Here is a 9,932-nt window from a genome sequence, read left to right on the forward strand (position 1 = left end):
AGTGTAGGTTAGTCTCACTTAGTGCTAAGATAACCGGGGTGTTTGTTAGGAGAAATGCTTCGAGACCATTTAAATATGTTCTAAGCCCACGGATGTTCGTAAATGCAAGCCTCAAGGGAGAAGGCAGGTTGGATTTGTTTGAGTTTGGGCCTGGTTTTGTTGCAAGTCCTGTTACCCAGTTCATTGCGAACGTTTGAATACCTTTCTCAATCCTTTTCACTATCACTCTCTTCGATTCTTGGAATATGTGCTTCAGGGTTTCGTCCCAATAGAACTCCCTGTTCTTTGTCCTTAAAAATTCTCGGAAGGGAGCAATAATTTCTTCTTGTGAGAAGGCATACGACACCAGGATCTAACTCCAGTAATATTTGTCGGGGTTTCAACATCTGGCTAATCGGGAACATATCTGGTCCATCTTTGGTCTTGTCTTGACGGAAAATTTGCAATGTAAATTCTTCCCAAGAATGACAGAGCCTCAGGTTTTATTTTCGGTACGTTTTTATTCCAGAGTATGTATCTCAAAAGAATCATTTCTCGCTCTAAACGGCGTCATTAGTTTACGTCCCTAAGATAATCACTTGATGTTTTTACATGTCATTATTTCTAAGTTGTCAACTAAATTGTTATAATGTCATTTTTAAGTTAACATTCCTGAATTAAAGTAAATAAATATTCAGTCTAAACATTTTGATTATTTTGACACATATTTTAGCTAACAAAACTTTTTTTGCTTGAATAATCCTAATAATCTTCGACCAGCACATCTTTCGGTGTTGCCCGCCTGTGTGCAGTCATCACCAACCTTATTCGGGTTTAACCGGCTTCCTCCGAAGGAGGAAGTTTCATGGGAGTATGAAATTCACAAGCGGTTCCCAGTCGCATGTATATCCCCGTGAGGGGAGATGATGACGTTAGGTTTTTGCAACTTTTTTGCAAGGAGGTGTCGACGTCCTCCTACATACAGCACCTGGAATTCCCAAATTGGTCACCCATTTTAATAATGACCAGGCTCAACGTTGCTTAACTTCTGTGATCTGACGGGAACCGGTGTGTCAACGTGATTATGCCGTATACACGGCATATAGTTGGCCGGTCAATATCTATATGATTCTCCTCGATCCTCTGAACAGTCAAAACTGATTGACGATGACAAAGTGAGAGCCGTAGTTGGACAAGATTGCAATTTGACAACGAAACAAATCGCGGAAGTTCTCGAAATTTCAAAATCGACTGTTGAAAATAAATCGCATTCACTTAAAAAAGATGGACGACCCCAATATTTTTATGTTTTTATAATTGGATTAACCCATTATTCGTATTTCATTTGAATAGTGTATTTTTCTTTTTCATTTGAATAATGTATATATTTTTGCCTTTTCTTTAAAAATTGAAATTTTTTAAATATTTAAAAATAAATGTTCAGCTTCAGTCTGTTTTCTTCTTCTTCTTCTTCTTTTTAATCAATTTAAAACTACCGAAGGGAATACCAGCTGAAAAACAGTTCCGAACAATCAATATCACATTTGATAGGTTTTAAAACATAATCTAGAATTATTCTTCGAAATGCATGTTCTGATGCGCCATTACATTTATCAATAGAGCTCTGTCCGTCTATTATATGTTCCGATACATTTTGTAATAATAAGTTCATCAAAAACACGTAGATATGATAAACGAATCTTTTTTAAGGCATGTCTTGGTATCCATATTAGAGGCTATGGCCGTCGATAGGTCTGCCATGCTTGTTTGATAGTATCGTCGTTGGTCTGTCACGTTTAAGTTTTAACATCTTCGTTGGTTTTTCACACTTAAGTTTAAAATATCATTTGCGATTATGTTTCTGAATTTTTAGATGATTATCGAAAACTTGTATTGGATTATTCAAAGTGTTGTTTTTATCTCGTGACGTAACGGATAAAGTACTAGGTTATCAGTTGTAAGATACACTATTCTCACCCGCACTGAGAATTTAAACCTTCAACCGAGGGTTTACAAGATGTCTTAAATAAATTTCCAAACTTTTTTGTATGCGCATTTTTATTGATATTACACATATGAAATTTTTATTGATATTACACACATGAAACTTTTATTGATATTACACATATGAAACTCTAGTCTCGCTCGAAGTAATCTCCTCCAGCTACAATGCACTTGTTGTATCGTTCCAACAACTTCTGGAAGGCCCCATGGAAGTGCTCAATGATCCTCGTCACAGCCTCTTTCATCTCCTCAATTATTTCATAACTGCAGCCTCTAAGGTTTTCCTTGAGCTTAGGGAATAACCAAAAGTCACGGGGAGCAAGGTCTGGATTATATGGAGGGTGAGGAACTGTTATATGCTCATCTTGGTCAAATAGTTTGTGACACGGATAGAGGTGTGGACTGGTGCATTCACGCAAATCATTTTTAGTTCCTCGCAAATAATTGTGTGTACAGTTCCCACACTGACATCAAAACTGCACTTATTGTCTCTATAGACACACAACGGTCCTTATCCATGAAATTCCTTATTTGGCCATTCGACTCTGGTTTTCTGACTTCCTTACTCCCCTCACACCTCTCATCATCCCTCACAGACTCCCTGCCTTCTTTGAATCTCCCATGCCACTCAAAAAATGATGCTCGACTTGAAGCATTCTATATGTTTCAGGGGCATTTTTTCTAAAACAGAATTTTATTGCATATTGTTCTTCTAAAGTGTCCTTACGTCCAGATTGAATTTTTCAAATTCACCAGCTGTGGCAATCGAGCTTTAGTATGGTGTATTCCAATTCCTGCTGTAGCTGTTCATTTGAACCTGAAATCATAAAAATTGCAATAACATGTTGAATTTTGAAGTCTATGACAATTTTAAATGTCTGTAACAAAAAGTCTGGAAACCTTTTGAAGGCTCCTTGTAATTTTCAGTGCGGGTGAAACTAAAATTCACCTGAATTATTTAAGACTTTTACCCAGCCATGGTTGACGGAACGCAAGCATGTTACCCTCGTGGACTGAATACAGAATTCCGTTTTGAATTCCATGCAGATTCTTGAGTTCGACAGAAAGATTCCTGAGTTCGACAGAAAGATTCCCGAGTTTCACCCGAAGAAAGTTTACATTGATCGAAACGTAGTTCGAATAACTTCGAAGATGAGAACAGTAGTCAGAATAATTTATACAATCCAGAGGATTTTCAGAATGTGTCAGATTTAAATTCTAAACGCTATTATTGTTGGTCCATTCATTTGAAATAGTAATTTTTTTTATAATCTGTCAAGTTTAATTTAGAAATATCATGTTCGTATGTTTGTAACGCTTACTTATAAATGGTATTTCCGTTGGTCTGTCACGCTTGAGTTTGAAATATCTTTATCACTAAATGCATAGCCTGAATGGACGTGTCTTACGAATATTGGTTCAAATTGTTTGCGTAAGATGCTTTAAGACACGTGAGATTTTACAAAAGATGTCCAAAATAAAGACGAAAGGAAATAATACAAAGTGATTTTACAGTTGAGTTAGAAAAAACTGATATTGGTAAGATGCGTCTATTCAAACTGCAAACTTAACGGGTACGATACCTTTTTTTTTCTTTTATAAAACATATTACAACTTGGATGTAAGTGGCTACCGTGAGTTACGAGTCATATTGATATGGTGTATCCTTGATGAAGAGTTGTGCAGCATGATGTTTGTTCACATTACATTTAAAGTTCTTCTTGGTACAGTTGGAGAAACAGAAAGCAATGAGAGATATGTACGTCGAACTGGCACAAATGCAACGAGTTCATCAGAGCACATTCCATTACAATATTTGTAAAACAGGCACAGTGATGAATCATTGCGGCGATGGGACAGGAGTTGAAGCTTAGTTGACAAAGTGGGACCAGTTAGATTGAAAACTCTTTTTGGGACCCTATCCAAGAGGGAGAGGCTAGTGATAGATGCACCAGTCCAGATGTGGCAACAATACTCCATACATGGGCGAATGTTGGTCTTATAGAAGTACAGGATACTCTCTTGATCGATAGAGAAACCCCACTTTTTGCAGCAGCAGCAGCAGCAGCAGCTTTCGCGATGTCCTCTGTGTATTTGTTTCAGTTTATATTGCCCGCAAATGTTGGGCCGAGAAGTTTGAAAGAAGAATTCTCAGGTAGGGTGTTATTTGTCATGGATATCAGTGGTCGGAGAGGTGTCTTGTAATTGTTTAAGGAGAGCAACTTAGTCTTACTTGCATTAAATGTTACCATCCATTTGCGACCTCATTCCAGTTTGGAGGTCATTTTCTAACGATTCTGCCATTGTCTTAGATTTTGTATACATTCGTTCTTCCCTCATGCATGTCATAAAGCGTTGTATCGTCAGGAATTATACCCATCTCGGACACAATATTATCAGGAAAGTCGTTTATGAATATCAGGAATAATAGTTGTCCAAGGATCGATCCTTGAGGCACTCCCGCCTTAATATTATGCTGCTTGGATGTACGTCCGTCAATGACAACCTGGATAGTCATATTATTTAAGAACGATCTAATTATATTTAGTTTATGTCCAGTTAAACCGTACGATTTAATTTTATTATTTAAATAGTTATTATTCTTAATTTTGTTCTTATTATTGTTATTATTGTTGTTGTAGTTGTTGATATTATTATTATTATTATTATTATTATTATTATTATTATTATTATTATTATTATTATCATTATTATAATTATTATTATTATTATTATTATTATTATTATTATTATTATTGTACTAATGTTTAATTCAGTCTACTATATTTCCTCAAAATAACGCATTATCTTTCAATGCTCAATTCAAGGGGAAATAGTAAAATAGCTATTCTGTTGTTAGTATATACCATTATCTCAAGCATTACCTCAAGTTTCCCTTCTTTTAGGTAGAGTAGTATCTGATCTGTTATAATGATACTATCCTTTCAGGCATTACCTTTTCCTCTTTTGGAAGAGGGGTTAACGTAGTATATGTTCTATTATCATGAAATAACCCTCCCATTCTGACAGATCAACAAATCGACCGGAAAAGATACTTTTCCGCTTTTACTCATTTAAAATAAGATACGTCCATTTAATATGCACGTTTAATGATTGAAACGTGAATTCAAATAGAAACACGACAGATCAACCGACATAGTTCATTTAAACGCATCTAAAACATTATGTGTGTATTCCATCGTATAACTTAAGTGATGAAAGTGTTATTTCAAACTGATGCGTGACAGACCAACCGACCGGTTAACCTGATGACGAATGGACGAGAAGCCTCCGCTAGAAATTTTTGGGCGTATCTAATAACTGATCCTTCTCGTACGAACTTGGTTTATATTATGACTATCGATCGCTTATTTTCAATAGAAAGGACATAGCAATATAGTTCTCCTCTGTCTCATCGATGAATAAGTAGTGTCAGTAGTGGTGGTGGTGGGAATTAGGGTAGGATGTTGGAGGAGGGGAAGGGTGAGGCATTTTCGTGTTCGGTGTGTTCTGGCGTGCTTTTATAACGTTGCTGCGTTGGGGGCAACAGCTGGAAGACGCGTGACGCTTCGGTAAATATCGATTCTGCTCGGCTCGAAACAGAGATGCCGACGTGGACAATTCGACTCGGACAAAGAGGGGAGCGGCTGGCGGGAAGAAGGAAGGGAGTAAGCAAGCTGCAAATCACTTAGTCGTACATCGACTACTACTACTACTACTACTACTACTACTACGAAAACGTTGTGTGTGAAATCAGAGAAATGGATGACACCGCAGACGCTGGAATCAGTTATTCTAAGTTACAAATCCAATGGGTTTGCTTTGTTATCGCTCTACTAACAAATATCCTTGGGGAAAGGCATGAACAGACAATTCCCTCTGAATAAAATAGCAACTTGTTTTCAATTAATGATACTAAACGAATTATTTACGATAACTGTTGTTTTTTTTTTGTTGTTTTTTTTTTTACATGGAGTTCATCACTTATCAAGGCCCAATGGCCACTCAGGGATAAGGGTTATTGTGTGTACAGTAATCAAAGGGATAGTGTAGCAATAGTATTGGAGAATTGGTAAGGTGTCATTACTTAGGCGGGCGGTTCATCAGGAATTTGTTTGTGTTGGACTTGAAGACATCCAGGTTGAAGTCGGGAGGGAAGCAGGCAAGCGGAACAGAGTTCCACAGGCATGCAGTTCTAAGAAAGAGGCTTTGTTCATGGTATCTACGTTTTGATTTAGGCACAGATAGGGAGTGAGGAAAATTATTGACGGTGGTTTCAGCTAGTCGGGTGTTTTATGAGAAAGATTGGCGAGGGGGGGACCAAAGAATAGAGATCAGACGAGAACCTGCCATGGAAATAACGATAGAACAATGACAGGCTCGCTACGTCTCTTCTGTGGGAGAGAGGTTGCAGAGTAGAGAAAGGGGCATCCCCCATCAAGCCACGGAGTCTATTTTGTACTCCGTCAAGGCAGGATAGGCTGTTTTTTTGCAGCCCCCGTCCAGATGTGGCAGCAGTACTCCATCTTTGGACGTACTTGGCTCTTATATAGATAAAGAATTGCATCAGTAGTGAGATATCTTCTGGAGTGGTAGAATGATCCCACCATTTTCTCAGCGACCTTAGCCACAGACTTGATGTATGTGTTCCATTTAAGATCAGGTGTAAAGGTCAAACCCAGGACCTTATCAAATCCTGGGGCCTCCCTTAGACGAGAGCCATCCATTTCAATTGATGCCAGATGGGGATCAGAGCGTTTATGATGTAGAGATAGGAGCTTGGTCTTAAATGCATTAAAGGTACCCAGCCACCTCTTTCCCCACTGTGCCACGCGCTCAAGATCAGAGGAGAGAGAATCAGAGAGAACATCATCATTTACGGCTTTTGATATGTTGCCATAGATGGTTGTGTCATCAGCATAGATGTCAACGAAAGATTTTAGTATGTGTTTTGGGAGATCATTGATGTAGATCAGGAAGAGAGTTGGGCCCAGTATGGACCCCTGAGGGACTCCAGCATTAATACTGTGGGCCTCGGATTTCTGCCCATCAACCACTACTCTTATGAGCCTATCAGATAGAAATGATTTAATAATAGAGAAAACATTTCCAGTAATACCGTAGCTGGAAATCTTGTGTAGTAGGCCTTTATGCCAAACCTTATCGAAGGCCTTTGATATGTCGAGAGCAATTGCCCTAGAAAGGAAGCCTTTGTCGAGGGATTCGCTAATCCTATGAGATATAACCGTTAGCACATCTGCAGTAGATCTAGCAGAGCGGAAACCATATTGTGTGTCGCTAAGAAGGTTATTTCTGCTGAGGTGGTTGACTACTTCTCTATTTATTGTGTATTCCAGCAACTTACTCATGACACACAGGAGACTTATTGGTCTGTACTGAGAGGGAGATGACTTATCCCCTGAATTCTTAAATACAGGGCATATTGATGAGGTTTTCCAGGGTGTTGGAAAGCACTTCTCCTTAAGGTAACGCTTAAACAGTTTGGAAAGTATGGGGGCAAGTTCTGGTTGTAATTTTTTTAACACTATAATTTGAATACCGTCGGGACCAGTTGCTTTACTGGAGTCAAGATTCTTGATTAGCTTGGCGACCTCACGCACAGATATTTGTATGTTGCATAGGGTGTTGTCTGTTATAGGAGGAAATATGGGGAGTTGATGGACTTCGTCACACAGGGTAGAATTTGCTGCAAAGTTTTTGGCAAATAGTTTGGCCTTGTCGGATGCTGTCGAGATGACCTCTGGTCCATTGATAATGGTTGGGATAGAGCGCACGTTTCTGTTCAAGATCCTATTTGCTATTTGCCAGAACTGGTGGGAACCAAGCCGCTGCTCAGCTACTTTGGACTTAACGGATTGCGCATATAGTTCTCTTGCATTTTTTATTACTCTTTTACAATGGTTGCTGGCGGTTCTGAAAGCAGCTTTAGTTTCAGTGCATCTATTACATTGGTAGCTATGGAAAAAGTGATTTCTGTGTGCGATGGCAGCATCGCATTCGGGGGAAAACCATGGCTGGCTGCTAGGTTTTTTGTTGGCATTTTTTGGATGGTATGAATTGGCCTATGCCTACAAGTAACCATTCGGTCAGATCTGATACTATAGAGGACACATCCTTTTTAAACATGGAATGGAGAGGGAGATCAGATATGAATGTACGGAAGCTATCCCAGTCCGCCATAGAGTATCGGTATACAGTACGGTGAAGAGGTACGTCTGTAGATTTATTATATTTCATTTTTATCTTAACTGATACGACGCAGTGGTCGGAGGATCCCAGAGGAGATAGAACGGAACATGAGCATAGCTCAGGGGAAGTGGATAGAAAAAGGTCTAGGAGGCTTGCGAACTGACCGGTACTATCGGGCACACGGGTGGGCTCGCGGACAATCTGAGTGAGGTCATAGGCAATGGCAAAATCATGACAGAACCTCCCTTTCTCATCAGTCTTATTTGAGTGGGTCAGCCATTCCACATTATGGACATTGAAGTCACCGCAAATGTGAATGTTAGCCGAGGGATGAGCAAACAGGATGTGGTCATTTTTTTCTGATATACTCTTAAAGACAGTAACTCCACTGTTGTGGGGGCGATAGAGGGCAAATATAAATGCGGTGTTGTAAGCAAGTGCAACCGGAAAGCACATATAAGGTAGATTAGGGTCTTCTCTGGAGATATCCCTGCCACATGGGAAGCCATCTTTAATGTAGGCACATATTCCATGCCCGTATCGATCTTGGGGGTCAGATTTAGATGTTAGGTTAGAGTATCCTTTAATTATGAAGTCATCTAGGGAGGTGGTCGGCCCTATTCCAGTTTCGCTTAGAAAGAATATGTCAGGTTTCGTCTCCTGTAATTGGGTTTCAACCTCTGGAAGGTTAGAACGTAGACCCCTGATGTTGGAGAAGGAGATATGGTAGTAGGGGTCTACGTAGGAGGATGGGGTTCTAGTGCATGTTTAGCTCTCTCCAACAGTAATAAGGTGTGGCACAAGGTTGGTAAAGTGGGGGTTCAAAAGCCAGCGCCATAGAAGAATGAAAACTCTAGCCTGCAAAGAATGGCCGGGCATTCCCGTCGGCATTTATCCGTGAGGACGTCTCAGGCGATTAACAATAACCTAACCCCTTCTCAAAGGGAGATGGTAAAGCCTGGAAGGGTGGCCCTCTTATAATTACACTGGCCCAAAGCCATACCCCAGTCAACAGAGAAAATGCCATCTTAACAATGGCCTATACCAAAGATTGGCGGATCATATTATAATGACAAGTCGCGGGCCGGATGAAGGCCATTAATGAAGAATTAAATAAAATTATAGATACTAAGGGTAATGGTAGGTGTAAGAGATGGAGATCGCTGTTGAAGGAATGATATAGAAAGCCGAATGAGACAACGTTGTCACTTTGAAGCTGTTCCTACCTAATATATGTAATCGGTCATTCGATGAAATCGACTCTCAGTTTTGATTTATGTTTCTTTTATAATATTTTTTTTTACACAGAAATAGAGGTTACTGGGTTTTGATTATGTTTTTGCGGTCATAGTAATCAAATTTTACTGGGTGGTCCATAGGAAGATAACAGGAGGTCTTTGGTTGAATTCGAAAATCTCGTCTCCCATGTTAAAAATAGATTCATTGGTAATCAGGCTCGCGGCTTGGTAAAAATGCCGTCGTGAGCGAAAACCGGCTCGCGCGCTGTAGGTTGCCGACTTTTGGCCTAGACTGGTTTGGGGGCTGAGAGGACTCCTCCTCCCACCGGCTATTGTGTTTCGACATTAAATAGCTCAAATACTAAACTAAAACAATAGAAAAGGTATGTACTTACATTTTCTCTCTATTAGTTGGATAGCAACTTGTCTTCAGTTTATGGTACCCCCCAAAAAAAAACATTTAAAAAATATGTATTACGTTTTAACATAAAAGAACACACA

General features: G+C 39.4%; 1 pseudogene; it reads right to left on the minus strand.

Moving 5' to 3' along the window:
* Positions 1 to 955: 955 nt before the first annotated feature.
* On the minus strand, positions 956 to 1,074 carry LOC145301528 (5S ribosomal RNA; annotated as a pseudogene).
* Between the last annotated feature and the right edge of the window lie 8,858 nt (positions 1,075 to 9,932).

This window comes from Euprymna scolopes, chromosome 18, assembly GCF_053919585.1.
Source record: "Euprymna scolopes isolate OS-2025 chromosome 18, ASM5391958v1, whole genome shotgun sequence".
Classification (NCBI taxonomy): Eukaryota; Metazoa; Mollusca; class Cephalopoda; order Sepiida; family Sepiolidae; genus Euprymna; species Euprymna scolopes.